Source organism: Gadus macrocephalus, chromosome 1 (assembly GCF_031168955.1).
Source record: "Gadus macrocephalus chromosome 1, ASM3116895v1".
NCBI lineage: Eukaryota > Metazoa > Chordata > Actinopteri > Gadiformes > Gadidae > Gadus > Gadus macrocephalus.
Window position 1 is genome coordinate 2,776,313 of NC_082382.1, and position 17,258 is coordinate 2,793,570.

Sequence of the window (17,258 nt, forward strand, 5' to 3'; positions counted from 1 at the left end):
TCTCACTATCTTCCTCACAGGACAGTCTCACCCTCAATCTCACTCTCTTCACCCACAGGACCATCACATGCGCAGTCTTACACTCCTCCTCACAGGATGGTCTCACTCTCTTCCCTCGCTCGCAGTCTCACTCTCTTCCCTCACAGGACAGTCTCACTATCTTCCCTCACAGGACAGTCTCAGTCTCACTCTCTTCCCTCAAATGACAGTCTCACTCTCTCCCCTCACTCTCACTCTCTCCCCTCACAGGACAGTCTCACTTTCTTCCTCACAGAACAGTCTCACTCTCTTTCTTATCAGGCAAGTCTCAGTCTCTTCCTCACAGGACAGTATCACTCTTTTCCTTAGAGGACAGTCTTACTCTCTTCCTTCCAGGACAGTATCACTCTCTTCCTTACAGGACAGTCTTACTCTCTTCCTAACAGGACAGTCTCACTCTCTTCCTCCAAGGACAGTCTCACTCTCTTCCTAAAAGGACAGTCTCAGTCTCTTCCTCACAGCACAGCCTCAATCTCTTTCTAAAAGGACAGTATCATTCTCTTCCTAACAGGACGGTCTCACTCTCTTCCTAACAGGACAGTCTCACTCTCTTTCTAACAGGACAGTCTCATTTCTCTTCTCTCAGAGGACAGTCTCACTCTCTTCCCTCACAGGACAGTCTCCCTCTCTTCCTAACAGGACAGTCTCCCTCTCTTCCTAACAGGACAGTCTCCCTCTCTTTCTAAAAGGACATTCTCACTGTCTTTCTAAAAGGACATTCTCACTGTCTTTCTAAAAGGACAGTCTCACTCTCTTTCCAGAAGGACAGTCTCACTCTCTTTCTAAAAGGACAGTCTTATACTCTCTTCCTTACAGGACAGTCTTACTCTCTTCCTAACAGGACAGTCTCACTCTCTTCCTCCCAGGACAGTCTCACTCTCTTCCTAAAAGGACAGTCTCAGTCTCTTCCTCACAGGACAGCCTCAATCTCTTTCTAAAAGGACAGTATCATTCTCTTCCTAACAGGACGGTCTCACTCTCTTCCTAACAGGACAGTCTCACTCTCTTTCTAACAGGACAGTCTCATTTCTCTTCTCTCAGAGGACAGTCTCACTCTCTTCCCTCAGAGGACAGTCTCCCTCACTTCCTAACAGGACAGTCTCCCTCTCTTTGTAAAAGGACAGTCTCACTGTCTTTCTAAAAGGACAGTCTCACTGTCTTTCCAGAAGGACAGTCTCACTCTCTTCCCTCACATGACAGTCTCACTCTCTTTCTAACAGGACAGTCTCACTCTCTTCCCTCACAGGACAGTCTCACTCTCTTCCCTCACAAGACAGTCTCACTGTCTTTCTAAAAGGACAGTCTCACTCTCTTTCTAAAAGGACAGGCTCACTCTCTTCCTCTCCATGTCTATCAGCAGGCTGAACGCCCGTCCACTCACCGGCTGACGAGACGTGACCTCATAGCTTTCCACGGTGAACAGGGCCTTTAGAGAGTGACACAATGTAACCCTTCAGGCACGCCACAGAAGGCTTCAGTGTTCAGAACCAAACCCAAGTCCTACACCAGGACCGGGACGGGGTCAGACTGCCTTTCTCCTGGAAAAGTTTTGAAAAAAGGCAGACCACAAAAAAAAGCCCAAAAGCCCAGACGATCCTAAACCCACTTTAGGTTTGTGTTTGAAAGCCATGATTGATCACGCGGTACAGGTAAAGCCCTGCTCAAGGGTTCCTGGGCACTGGCCTCAGGGGGCTGGGGTGGTATGTATGTATATATATATATACATTAGGGCTGTCAAGCGATTAAAATATTTAATCGCCATTAATCGCATTATTGACATAGTTAACTCACGATTAATCGTGATCAATCGCAAATCTTTTTTCTATGCTAAATATCCCTTGATTTCTTTGTCCCATTAATTGTTCTCATTTTAATGCTCTTATCAACATGGAGAACTGCATCGGCTTGCCTTGTGCAAATGTTTTTTTATTGATAACAACATTGGCATCAAAACAGGAAGATACAAAAAAAAGCCTATAGTGCAATTAAATGATGAACATACAAACATTCTGCCTTGAACATAGCAGTCGGGCTACTGCCTCTTTGTTTTGAGCCAAATAAAAAATAAATATATGTATTTATTTTTTAATATGAATTTGGTTTGCGTTAACGTCGTTAATAACACGTTCAACTGACAGCCCTATATATATAGGGGCTGGGCAAATTAACGAGATTAATCCAAATTTACTTGTTCACGCACACTGTAAAAACTCCAACTTAATATTGTTGTCCTAAAAAAGTATTTTAAGTTTTTAAGACTTGAAAAAATACATTATTCATATTTGACTTCAAAATGTAAGTAATTCCAGCAAACCATGCATTTTGTATGTTTCAACCGCATTTTGTAAGTTACCACGACTTATTTCCTTCAGTTGGGATGCACAACTTGTGCACAACAAGTGAAAAAGTTCTGGCAACTCGTATGTCCTTGTCGTAAAATGCGGGAAAGCCAACTTTCCGAGTTGAGGTTTGTTACCTGAACTCACACGAGTGACGACGAGTCATTTTTCGTCAGGGCTGGAGACAACACAGGCAAGTTTTAACCTTTTTTCCAATTAGACTTGAAGTGTGAGTTCTTCATGAATGTGAATATAATACACGATAAATAAGTGGATAAGGTATGCATTTTCACTGACGATAGTATGACCCTAAACAGAATAAATAATGCTTGCCGTCGCCGTTAGCTTTAGTTTGTCGCAAGCTAGGACGAGGCCTGCGGTGCTTGTCTCGGTATGTTCAAGCAGCAAACAGCGCAGTCGTGCGAGAACGGCACTGCAGTCCTTTCAGACCGGTTCAAATACTCGGTATTCTACTAGACATATCTCGTTATTGCAAGAATACAGTAGCATACACTTCTAGCTATGTGTAACTAACTGTTAAATAGGGAAGCTGTAGGACGGTTTTCCACGCCGTACGATTACACTTTTTTTCAATGGAGTCTGGTGGCTTATAAGCTCCAAGTCACCAGACTCCATTGGAAAAAAACAGATTTTACGGCGTGTACAGCTGCCTTAATTAAACGGTTAGTTTGTGGGTTATATTGTGTGGTTGTTGTATTTCAGTGGATACTAATGAATGCTAGCGTTTTCGCTGGGGCATGTTGTGCTTTTCAGCCGTTCATCCAGGCGGGCGCGTGCATGCGGGCACACCATATATAGAGTGGCGAAGTCACGCCCCTTCCGGTAGGGCTCATGGGACCTATGAGATCGAAAAAAATGAATGGGTGTCAATGGAGAGAAAATAATTATTTTCTGGTCCCAGTCTTTATATGCCCTGGATTACACATATGTTGTTTGTGGATTTAAATGATAATTTTTCATGCAAAGAAAACTAAAAATGTTCGTGAAGAAGTTTGATAATTTTAGGTTTTATGTGAGGCCGCTTTGTGAACTACAGCTCTTCGCTGCTCTCGACGCATATGATATACGTCGCCACACCCGCCCTAGGAACTCGGCACAGAGATGGCGATCTCTCTGCCCCACTTCACCGCTTTTTCCAAGGGGAGGATAAAAGCATCGAAAGAGGTGAAAACCATTATAAGTCGGGGCACGTGCAGAGTTTCAGTTATGCCGATGGGAAGATTGTCGGTCTTCTCCACGCCAGTCGCAGGGAGCGTGACGTCACATACGAGCCGTGTAGTCTTTCTCGTTGTGTTTTCTCTACAGCCTTTATCTGAACAATTGCACAATAAACGGTCGAACTCTTTGCATGAAAAATTATCCTTTATATCCACAAACAACATATGTGTAATCCAGGGCATATAAAGACCGGGACCAGAAAATAATTATTTTCTCTCCATTGACACCCATTCATATTTTTCGATCTCATAGGTCCCATGAGCCCTACCGGAAGGGGCGTGACTTCGCCACTCTATAGTATATGCTTCATTCAGTGTGTGATTAAATTTGTTTAGTCCTCTACCTACAGTAAGTTAATAAAAACGAATGAATTAAACTAAGAAATTGGACGAAATATATCAGATAAACTCACCATTGACGTTTTCCTGTTTGCTCTCTACTTTAGTACATGTTACTTTGATTTTGTAGTAATGTTTTTTATCCATCTCTTTGTGTTTAAGACAAATTACATAACAGGACACAGACAGACCGCAGCATTGAAGGGCCTTCCTTTATTTCTCCGTGAGGGTCACGAGAAGCTGTTCAGGAATTGTCTGGTGAGTGGTCATTAGTAGCAACCGTCACTTGGATTATACTGTTACTAACAATATTGTAAAATAGACTGCTTGGATCATAATGTTTATTCTGTTATTGACTTTAACCTCTCTGCCCTTTATTTTCATCCAGTTTATCCATTCCAATGTTCTCCTTGCACTCTTTATGTCAATCCATTAAGTATCGTAAAAAGCTGTACTTCGTGGGTATTACTTTATTTAGTCTGAAACTTACGAGATGGAAATGTTCTGTTTTTTAACATAAGTGTCTCAAGGTAAAATAAATGTAATATTTTTTATAGTTATTTGAGAGTAAGAGCTTATTCTGAGCCATAGGAATTTAAAGACAAACCTTTTGTTTCATTTATTAATCATACATTTGTCTTTGTCTGTCATCACAAGGATACTGACCCAGAAGAGGAGAAGACAAGGGGTCTCATAGTGGGGATACTTTCTGTGATGGAGGATCAAAGTTCCGCTCCTGCAAGACTTCAAAATGTAGCTGTGGTTTTAGAAGAACATATCGTCTTACATGACCTCCCTGACCTGCCAACGGCCCTTGCGTTGCTCTTTGGGCTGATATACGCTCTGAACATCCAGTTTCCCAAGGAACTGCGATACACCTTTGAAATGTTTCAAAATATCTTTTTGGAGCTGGGGACAGATCTCTCTGCAAGAGTCAGATCCCTCAAAAACAAACTTCTGTAACCCTGTGTCAGAACCTAATGTTGAGCTGCAAGTTCTGTTGAAAACAAACTTGTTGGGCCTGTTTTAAATTGTTAATGTTCATGCTGCCCTTTTGTATATTTACTTATTTTACTCAGTCCCCCAAATATCTCTTCTCTTCCTGTCTATAGGAATAATGCTGTATTATGCATTTTAATACAGCACGTGCTGATATTTCAATGTTTTAAGAAAGCAACTGTTTCACCTGATCGGGTGAGCTATTGGTCTTCTGTGCTTTTGCACAGCACTTAAGACATGCAAGACATGTTCAATAAAAAAAGATTTGAATTGAGATATTATAGCCCCTGTAATTTCTTTCATGCATGATGTATTATATATAGAGTTACTGCAAGTTGAAGTTGAGTTATGAGTATGGCTTTAAAGTTTTCATATTTCAAAGTTATTGCAAGTTTGAGAATTCAAGATGACTAAGGATTGAAAGTATTCATAACTTAAAATGTCAAGTTACCGCAAAGTAAACATAAGTCGAGATGACTTGGGTTTCAAAGTTTTCTTAATTTAGAATTGTGAGTTACCGCAACTTAGACTTAAGTCAGGATGATTAAGGATTTAAAGTAGTTTCAACTCAAAATTACGAGTTACTGCAACTTAGACTTAAGTCAAGATGACTAAGGTTTTACAGTTTTCTTAACTGAAGATTGTGAGTTACTGCAACTTCAGGTTGAGTTAATATAACTTGAAATTCAAAGTATTACCAACTCAAATGCAGAACTTAAAAAGTTAAGTTGTCACTCCCAACTTAAAATTCTATTGCAGTTTGTTGCCTTAAAATTGTAAGTTGACCCAACTTTTGATTTTTTAGGGTGCACGTTCTGTTTTTTTTCATATCATTAATATCAGAAATCGTTATTTTTTCAGTTCCACTTAATTTACATTCAATAACACTTGCAGTAAGTGTCTGCCTGATTACAATTGTACTAATTAACTGCCTGTTTACAATTCCCAAATCTGTGGTGTTCTGTAAGTTTCATATTCAACCCACTCTGAGTCAATAAAAGTCCCTCGAGGTGACTTGGTCTAGTTTTTGCTTATTAAGTACATTTGGTATGAATGATAATGTGTCATTCCATTTGATAATCTGATTTAACTTCAATTGGTGTGGATTTAAATGTAATTTTAAAAGTGTGATTAATGAGTTAACTCACCAATACTATGCGATTAATTGCGATAATTGTTTCTAAACTTTACCCAGCCCTAATATATATATATATATATATATACATATGCATATATATATATATATATAGAGAGAGAGAGAGAGAGAGAGAGAGAGAGAGAGAGAGAGAGAGAGAGAGAGAGAGAGAGAGAGAGAGAGAGAGAGAGAGAGAGAGAGAGAGAGAGAGGGTTCAGTATGTGACCACGTTGGGGTCCATTGAAGACATTTACATTTAAATTAAAGCTTAAGACATCTGTGCTTTTATCTGTTAGAGAACAAAATAAAAAAGCATAAGACTCTCATCTCTCACAGTTATGGCCGGCATGTTTTGAAGCCAAAATGCCCAGTTTCTTGGATACTTCCTGGCCTGCCACGGCTGTCTTTCACCAGTCTGCATAGAGAACTTAGACTTGCAGTCTATTTCCACTTAATGGGCGTGCAGTGCTGCGTAGCAATTACAAATTAGGTAGTACAAGAGAGAGCTAACCTAGCAGCGCTAGAATTAAAGGGATAGTCCTGGCTCCCGTGTGAAGCCTCTGTCACAGACAAAATCATTGTCCAGGTCTCGCTCACCGGAGAAAACCAGAGGCGAAGAAGGAGGCTGTGTATCTACGTCAGTGAAAGGGGTCTCAATAAGAACAATAGCGGGACGCTGCTTTTGGCACAAAGCATGGATCTCAAGGGGCTGGACACAGACGTCCACATGTCTTCCAGGCTTTGATCCAAGTGCTTCACTGTACCATGTCCTTGTCCTTGAATCACAGCAATATGTTGTAGATGTATGGCCCCAGAGAGAGTATTGTGCATCCTATTATTCTAGTGTCGGCATCAAACCACTGATTGTGTGACTCTCCTGCATCCTCCTGTTGCTATGGGGACGCATTGGGGAAGAATCTCATTTCGAAAGGAAACGGCTTCCTCACACTATTGTGTCCATGATCGAAACCTGCAATTAGATATCTGAGCCCATAAACAGCATGAGCCAGCGGAGAGGAACCTCCATGCAGCGCCGTCCACACCAGAGATCTCTCTAAAGCAGGCCTCCTCCTGTGGCCCCCCTTTCTAGAATAGTCCACCATGGGAATGGGATTATACCAGACAGCATGCTACAGGGTGAACAGCGCCCTAGGGACTATTCTAAGATCTACCCCTCACCACACCTCGGCTGTGCTGGAGGTTGTTCTGTAATTCAAGGCATGGTGGGTCTGCAGGCCAGTGGTGACCTACTGACCTGGTCCCCTGATCTCCAGGGTGTCAGCGTGTATCTCTTGTCCGGGTGATTGGGTCCTCCCGGCCCAGATCCTCAACCCTGTATAATAATCCCTTAACGCACATTACACACTAACTTCTCTGAGCGTGGATTCACGCTGGGTTGAGTTTGGGCCAATAGTAAATCAGCTGCTGTTCCAACAGTCTTGGTTCATCCCTGGGTTACCCTGTCAACTACAGACTAAAGTCCACAAGAGATGGAGTTCATAGTTCCCATTTCCACTGAGCTGCAACCAAAATGCGAGCTCACTTTCAGCTCTAAACTCTGTTTCGTCAACTCTTGAAATAATTTAAATGTCTCCACGCCCACTATCACCTTTGTAACAAACAGGAAATGACATGCACCTCTCTCTCTCTCTCTCTCTCTCTCTCTCTCTCTCTCTCTCTCTCTCTCTCTCTCTCTCTCTCTCTCTCTCTCTCTCTCGTGTCCCTGCAGTTTCCCGGCCAAGTCAAACCAAAGAGCCACAACGGGATTGATCTCCTGCCAGCTATTCGCCTGCCAGATTGTTCTTGTTTTTCTCCCGCTCCACTTCGACCTACGTCTTCCTCAGTGGCTGGTCTAGGGCCCTTGAAGGGCCAAATACCAACAGGATCAGGCCTTGAAGTGAGCTGTGGGAGGGATTGGCCAGAGAGGCTGTCAGGAGACATATCATCACTAACATCAGGCCAAGCCAGGTGACAGGATGGGAAAACTCATTCAAAAGGGGTTCAGATGTTGGAAAACGGCACGTACAAAACCTCATTGAGAATTGTCAAACCTATCAAATACTCCTATTGACCTACCTAGGCCTATGTTGGTTGTTTTGTGATATTTGTGGATAGTTTGTCTGATTAAGACACTCCAATTTTAACACTACTATAACTATACCTGCTTGATTGTAACTATATTATGATTGTCAAATTCATCATATAACAAATGAATAATCTCTTCAAAACTGCTTTTAGGAAACCGTAAAACAGTGGCAACCAGGATAGTCTGGCCCCACACCAGACCGCTATATTTACCCGTGTGACTGAAACCCAACACAGCACATGACTGGTGATGGGGGCGCTCTCTCCCTGTTGCCCTGTACTACGATGATGTGATGACCAGGACACATTCAGTACACAAGTTCCTGCCAGCTTACATGCCTGGCCCATGCATTCAGTTCCCCCCGTCCTGTCCCCCCCATCACCCCCTGCAGCGCTGGATCGCTGTGGCACCTCCTTTGCGGTCTCTAACGTAAGTGCTTTGTTCCAGCGGGATCAGCAGCTCCTTGTGTTTCAGGAGAAGCGCTGCACAGTGGAAACACTCAACAAGGTCTGTTCACCTCCAGCCCTGCTTCCTTTCACCACTCAGGACTTTTCTTTTCAGAACTCGGTCATGCAGCACTGGGAATATTTTGTAGTTTGTATTTTTACAAGAGGTTTGGATACATTAACAAAATGAAAGTGTGTCTTTAGAATTATTTTTTATTCTCACGATGCTCATTTTATTGCCAAAGACGTGTACGTGCATGCGAGTCTCTGTGTTCACGGCTCACCAGGAATCCATAATACATCTGCTGGATGTCTGCAGTGACTGTGATGAGGTCCTTCCTGAAACGCAGCAGCACACCCAGGAGAGCGTTGTTCTGTGAGCAGCACTGAGTTGAGGGAGAGGCCGTGCAGTTGGGTGCTTGAGTCAATCATGACTCGTATTTGCCTGGGGGTGATAAACCCCGAAAAAGGGCAAGTACCAGAGTTCCTGTGCGTTATCGACGCATAGGAACTGTGTCGGCGGGTGCATGTTTTCTAACAGCTTTCTCATGAAGGAGGAGAACTGCTGCTTCATCTCAGCGTTTCTGCTCAAAACAGTCAGCCCGAGCTTTTCCTCTGCTGGCATAGGCTTCAGTGTGTGTGTGGAGTGGCCATACCTGGGCTCCCCGCCATAGCACAGTTTTTCCTTCATGCTGATGCTGCTGTGGCAAGGAGTGAAGAGTGACGGACGTCCATTCTGGAGCACGTGTGTTCTGAAGACGCTCAGGGTTGGTTTGTGAGCGTTGTCCAAGGCACACTTCACCTATAATCAACCAGCCTAAGTCTAGACGCTGGGCAAAGGGTGCGTTATGAGGTCCATTGACTTGATCTCTCACCTTGTGCACGCGTATCATGTCTCTCCCTAACAGGATCATCATCTCAGCGTCGGGATCCAGCTTGGGGATGTGGGGAGCAATGTGTTTCAGGTGAGTGTGTGCGGGGGCTACCTCTGGAGTTGGAATCTCAGATTCGTTGGTCATTATTTCTTTGCACTAAATGAGAGGTGGAAGGTCCAGGCACACACCTCCTTTAACTGCTTCGATCTGAAAGCCTGCCGCCTTTCTTCCAGTCATCTCCATGGTGCCGGCGCAGGTCTTCAGCTGATAAGGAGAGAGGCTGCTCTCGACTTTGAACAGGTGGAAAGATTCAGAACGGGCCAGAGAGCGATTACTCTGATCGTCGAGTATGGCGTACATCTTGATGGAGCGTGTGCCTCCTGCTCAAAGGGAGCGTGGGAGGCTGCCCTTGCCGCAGACTTTGGTGCATCGTGACATCACTTTGAGTGGGGAACTGTGTGTGTGTCGCTGTATCTCTTTGTGGAGTGGGCAATGGATGGGAAGGCAAAGAGGTGTCTGGGTGCATTGCAGAGCAGTGTCTTTCGCTGTCACACTCACTGCATTTCAGTGTTGCCTGGCAATCCTTAGCCAGGTGGCTTCGGGAGCAGCACTTGAAACAGTGTTTGTGTTCTTTTAAGATGGTTTTCCGCTCTTGCAACGTTTTCATTCTGAATGACCTGCATCTAGGGATGAGCTTTTCTGTGCACAGGGCAGTATCAAGCTGGGTCATTGTCTATATATGCTGTGTAGCCTGTGTCAACAGTGGCAGACACATCTGTCTTGTGCACAGCTATAGCAGTCTTGATTCAACTGGGCTTAAACTGAGTTCTCGCACCTTTGCTGTATTGCTGGCTGTTGATTGACAGGTTGAAGTTCGGGTCATTTCGGACCTTGGCTTGGCAATAGAAAAAGTCCACAAAAAATGGATCCTCTTCCCGTGTTCAGATTACTCTTTTCCTAGCCACTTCACTAGAAGGTCCAATTCTTCACTATATGATATCCCTAAGCCCTGCATTGCATTTAAGAATGACGACTTCCACGCCCTAAAGTTCTCTGGTGTGTCATCGAATTTTGTGAGGCAAGTAGTCAGTAATTCTCTGTGTGCAAGAAACTTGGCAACGTCTGTCATAGGTAAAGAGTTTGCATGAGGGGGAGAGTACTGACCCTGTGGTCTGTGTGGAATGTTAAATGGCTTTGGGGCAGGTTCGCATCCTGCTGCACGTGGAGGCTGTGCTGGGGGTCTGAAGTCATCCGGAGGAGGCCTGAAGTCACCCGGAGGAAGCGGCTGGTTGCGGCTGCATGTGCTGACTGCTGTGTGGGGCTGTACTCACTTCGCCTGACTGCACTGCGAGATGGGGAGCCGTAATACTGAGTGCTGATCTCCTCTTGCCACTGCTCGCATTCCGCACACTCATTCACCGGTGGTCTGAAGGCGTTCCGTGGGGGCATCTCCTCAGCTGCTGCATGCGGTGGCTGCTACATGCGGTGGCCGCTGAGTGGCATTCTCGCTGCGCCAGACTCCATTGGAAGGCAAATAGGACGGTGAGCCGAGCAGTGATTGGCACTGCACATAATCTTCAGTGCGCTTTTGAATCACGCATGGCGGGACATCACTTCTCAAACTTAGCACATCTACATTTTCTATAGCTGCAGCTGCTTCTAAAACGTCTGCTTTCACCCGTGCCGCTTCAGCTTCTTTTTCAATTTCTATTTCTTCTAATTCTATGTCTAGTCTAGCTCTTTGTTTTTTAATTTCCAACTGCTTCTTAGCATAGGCTCCCTTGGTTGCGGCTGCTTCAGCAAAAGCTCTGGCTCTGGCGGCAGCCTCAAGGACAGACCAGTAGGAAGATGAGCGCTTGGAGCTACCGCTAGCTCTCGATGTCAAGTGGACCGATGACTTGGGGGCGCAAATCCTCCTTGGAGTTCACGTCTCACTTTTGACGACGTTGGATACATCGCTGGACTTTCGTCGTCTACTCACTGTAGTGTGGCTTTTCACTGTACTGCTCTCCCTGTGCGTTAGGGAGAGCAGTACATACTACGTTATCTCAGTTTAACAGCAAGCCAAACTCAGGTATAGCACACTTGAGCCAGGAAAGAGTATCTTGCTCCCTTTATTTCCTCTTTTATATTGTGGAATACCACAAGTGAAACTGTAACAGAAACAACGCAAAACCTTAGTTTCCCTTACAGCACAAGCTGCTAATTACAGAATTGAATGAAGCTAGAAAGAATAAGTGAGCCCGGTCATAGTCTCACAGGGCCACTATGCTACTTAAAGACAGCTGTGGTTGGCAGTTGTTTTTTTTCTTCTACAAACAAATATAGGGCAATTATGCATTGGATCACTTGAATGTCCCTCCTAACCATCTCTCTTTTCCTAGTTTCTCGTTATCGTTCATACTTCAGACAAAAAGGACACAAATAAAAACAACTTGCGATTCTACTGGGACCCTGATTTATGATCTGTTCATTATGGTCTGTCCAGTGTTAGATGGTATATGAACAGTAATGTCATACATTTTTGCACACACACACACACACACACACACACACACACACACACACACACACACACACACACACACACACACACACACACACACACACACACCCTCAGACAGACAGAAACACAGACACTGACAGAAGGCTTATCCACCCCTGAAGGCTGCTTGTCTCCTGACCTGGCCCCTGAGCTAGCTCCATGTTTCCCTGCAGGAGACTCAGGCTTCCCTCAGTATAGAAAGAGCCTGGGAACACAGACCTGCCAGCTCATGCCAGTTATTTGTTATATCCGTTGGGCCCCCTTCCATTCAGACAGATCTCCAGCAGACTGGTCTGGGTATGTCCAATCACAACCCTTTATCTAATACGATGACAGTACAGGGGAGCGCCCTCAGGGAGTGCCGTGGAGGCATTTTCACATAAAACCAAGAAAGCTGCCGCTGATGTGTCACACGTTTCATTTCTCTGATTGGTCGGAGGTCAACCCAATTAGGCCAAGAATACTATTGGTCAGCGCCGGCTGAAAATGACCCTCTGAACTCTCCTTCGGACAAACCTGACCCCCAAAAGGTCACCCGACGCCAGGAATATTTACTTTGTGACGTCTTCACTTGTCTTCTGCATTTGCAATTGATATGTGTAATAAAATAAAAAATATCCTTTGAGGTTACGTCCTCAAAGCAAATGCTGCTTGCCTTTATCTTGCATTTGTAAAGGTCCCATGACATGCTATTTTATGGATGCTTTAATATAGGTATTAGTGGGCCACTAACACAGTATTCAAAAACGTTCCCGAAATTCAGCCGTGGTGCAGAGTTACAGTCACTCCGAGCCAGTCGCACATTGAGCTTCCCTCAAATGCGCTGTTTTGGTGTCTGTAGCTATAATGCAAATGAGGAGGAGGGAGGCGGGTCAAGGAGGAGGTTGGGGGTGTGGCCCTGAACAGCTTGCAGCCACGGTACCATGCACTCTGTGGATGTATTGCAATGGCGAGGCGCACACAGCCTTTAGCCGTATTCTGTAAATATTCTAGAACACAAGGGAGTCCTGGAGCTCTATATCTAAATAATATCATATTATACCTAGATATCTATATCATATAATAGATATTATCACGGCCAAAAGCTGTGTGAGCCGATATTATGAATCTCAAACGACCGCGTTGGGTTCTCCGACGTTCCTGGTTCTTCCACGTCCAAATCAATCTGAAGTAGACTGAACCGTAGACTGAACCACGACATGGAGGAGAAAGGGATTGTTGCCGGGCAGCGCTTAGACAACTCCGCCTCCTGCAGCGCCGAGGCGACGGTCCCTCGGCAGCGGGAAGCGGGGATCAAGCGGGAGACATTCGCGGCCAACAATCCCTTTCTCCTCCATGTCGTGGTTCATGTTCTTGAGGGAGTCAAAGCCAAAGTTCCTTTCCCCCAATTCATTCTCAACCATGGCTGAGATAACCCCCACTCGGAAATACCCCTCGTCTCGGAAATACCAGAGACGAGAGTCCGACGTGTTATGCGCCATTACACCAAAAGCAGAACGGTTATCCAAATAACAAGGAAGTGTACAACACTTGCGTTACAGTCCTGGAGCTCTAAATCTAAATAATATCATATAATACATAGATATCTATATCATATAATACATATTATCACGGCCAAAAGCTGTGTGCGCCTCCAGACGATATTATGAATCACAAACGACTTCGTCGGGTTCTCCGACGTCTCTGGTTCTTCCACTTCCTCATCAATCTGAAGTCAACTGAACCGCACGCTGCCGGCTGCCCTTTGCCGGGCGGTGGTGCTTTGCGGCGGTGGTGCCTCGCGGCAACCGGCGGCATGTCGCAGTTCATGTACTTCAGGTAGTCAAAGCCAAATTTCCTTTCCCCCAATTCCTTCTCAACCATGGCTGAGATAACCCCCACTACCGTCTCGGTGTGGAAATACAAGAGACGTCAAAGAACCGACAGCAAACACTTACAGCAAACACGCGTTACAGTGTGTGTAATCACACACACACACACACACACATGTGGCGCTCGCACGGTCGTGTCTCATTGGCGGGCCAAATTCTCTGGGCGGGCATGGCAGAGAAAGGGGAGGAGCTTAGATCCTTTGTGACGACATATGGGACCACATTCCAAATCAGCGCGCTTGAGCCTTCTTTCTCTTCATAGGCGAGCAGAACACCTAGTGCTCGTTTTACACCGAACGCAAGTTTTAGCCACTGGGGGACCATAGGCAGGCTAAGGGAACTCATATTTATGTTAGAAAACCTCATAAAGTCCGATTTTCACGCCATGGGACCTTTAACCGCCCCTGGTTCAAATTGACATTCAAATGTTTATCCTGGGGGACTTCCGGTTGGATCGATGACGGTGTAGGTCGCAAAGCGGGAGAGCTGTTGAAATGTCTGCCTAAATTCGAATAATACAAGGTTTTACTATCACAATCATCTTGTGCAAGCTTGTGTGGAGGTATACTAAACATGGGGAAACCGAAGAAGCAAAGCCAACCTACAGACGAGCAGTTGCCATGGAAGAGCCAGGACCGCGAACCGAATGCTAGCCTAAAGGAACCGCGTGTACCTAGCCCAAACGAACAGCATGCTACTGGCAATGCTCCGCTGACCTTGGCCGACATGGAGAAACTACTTGACTCAATGGAGGAATGCATTATAGCCAAACTTTCTGTCCAACTAAAACTTAAGACGGATGATCTGGAAAATAGATCGAGGCGCAACAATATCCATATAACCGGCTTACCTTAGAAAATTGAAGGCTCGCAACCGACCACTTTCATGGAGGCATTCCTGACAGAAATCTTTGGCGCAGAAGCTTTTCCCTCTCCTCCAGCCGTGGACAGGGCGCAGAGATTAGCCATGCCCCGCAAGAAACAGGACGAACCTCCGCTCCCGTTCATCGCTCGGATCCATCATTACCAGAGCAAGTAATGAAGATTAACTGAGATTTAAAACACTTAGACTAATTCAAGAGAGAGAGTGCAAAAGAAATCGAGGGGTCCGGAGCAAGAATTGACAAAAGACTTTATCGTGCAGAAAAACAACATCGACAACAGCCTGAGTAAGTTTGCAAAGTCACTGGCTGGACTTCGGTCCCAGCCCTCCTTTATACACATACAGGAACTTCGAAATCCAATGGAGGTTCCCTTTGTCCCTAATGAGGTTTTCCGCCTTGTCTCTTCATCTCAGCATGTTATCAACCGTGCCCCGGTCTGAGGTACGCAGGGATTAGGCTTGTCAGTCAAAATGACCCACGCCTGAAAGGTGGAGGTCAACATGACTTGACCCTGCAGTTCCCAGGGCATTTCTGCGTACCTACCATCTGGTGTGAAACCTGACTCAGGCGTCATGTGTTTTCCACTATTTAAAATATTAAGCCTATTAATAATCATGGTTTACTATAGAATATACTCACTAATTTCTACCACAATCCCCCCTTTGTGACTACTAAGGTCACAACAAAAACATAACAGTCGTTTGGGTCATATTTTGCTCTACATTTGATCATCGTTAAAAACCTTTAAACATGTTCAGGAGTCTCAACCTGATTTAAGGCAAAAAGATCTATCAAATGTCTAACATGTCTAACTAGAATTCACACATAACACAGTATTTTCAGCATGCATTGAAAATAAGCATTTCAAAATATATGACATAACAATATGAAACTCAAAAAATGATATTTCAAAAAATAAGTAAACAATAGGAATTAAAACTAAAAGAAATTAAAACTGAAAACTGTCAACAAGCTTGCATGGATTGGGATAGTTCTGATTATTGTCATGTACCGGTATGCTATATAATGTGGGGGGTTAGGGCACCAGTTAAGAGAATAGGAACTCCCCCTGATGTCCGATTCTCACATTCCGGTCTCCTTTCTAGTGTCACTCCAATCTATCTCCCCATAGAGTATCCTCTCCCACTCCCCCGACTCCTCTATGCCAGACACCATGAGGGCCATCTCCTTAGAAAGCCTGGATGCTATTACTGATCTGACTATGGGAATGCAGCAGCAGAAGATAAGACCCATTGCTGTTAGTACTATTAGGAGCACTACACCTATCTTAGCGAACATCATTCCCCACATGCCAAACTTTGTTTCAAGCCATCCAAACATTCCCTGATCATGGCCTGCGTTTTCCTTTAACTCTTTTCTTAAACGTTTTAAATTGTTCATTGCAAGTGTAAATGATCCATCTGGGGCAGTATTATTTGGAATGAAGGTACAACACATTTCACCAATAAGATCACAAACTCCCCCCCTTTCTGCTAGAAGCCAATCTAAAGCCTGTCTGTTCTGCCAAGCCACAGCGCTTGTGGCTGTCAGCTGTTCGCCCAATGCAGATAATGCATCATCTGTGTAGTTAATGAACCTCTGTTGGTTGTAAAAGATATAATTGATCCATTCCGCATTTTTTAGCAATTCCGATTGCTGGCAGTAGTGCCTCAAATCCTGCTGCTACTTCACTTCGTGCCTTAAATTTATCGGGTATTCCCCTGGGTTGTCCTATTTTATCAATTTGTATGTTCTCGTCTGCCTCGTATGCTCTCTTCCGCCTATTTAGGTTATCTGTTTCTAAGTTATCGACTACATCTTTTATTGATGGTAGTATTGCAATTTCCGTAACCACTTGGACTTTCGCGCATCGTCCTCTCCACATTTTAGCAAGTATGGGACGAAGAATGTTATTACCGCAAAGCCAAAACTGATCTGCCACCACTCTGTCCTGGCTCACGAATGCTCCATCACTACACAGTATTGACATGTAATTCTCTCTAGACTTCTGCTGAGAGCCTGGTAAAAGCTGAACATTTTTAATCGCAGGTGGCTGATATAACATTCGTTTCCCGTCTATATCGAATAGCGTGACATTCCAAATTATGTTACATTGTTCCTCTGTTATACTACCTACATCGCTGGCATTTTCGTTTCCTTCGTCATTTTGAAAGCATTCTAATCCTTCTTCAATTTGAAAATTGGTTTGTGTTGGTCGTGTTACTTCGCCTATTTCTTGTGATAGAGTTATATCAAATTCTCGGCATCTTTTCATGATTACATTCCATGGCATTCCGTCATATTTATCTTCAAGATATTTGTTATGTTGACTCGATCCTAACAGCAGAAAACATTTCATTGAACATATAACATACTTTTTCTGATATGGAATACCTTCTGTTCGTGTTCTATTTAAATTGACCTCTATATCATACTCCTGCGGTGTCCGTTCTTCTAAGCAAA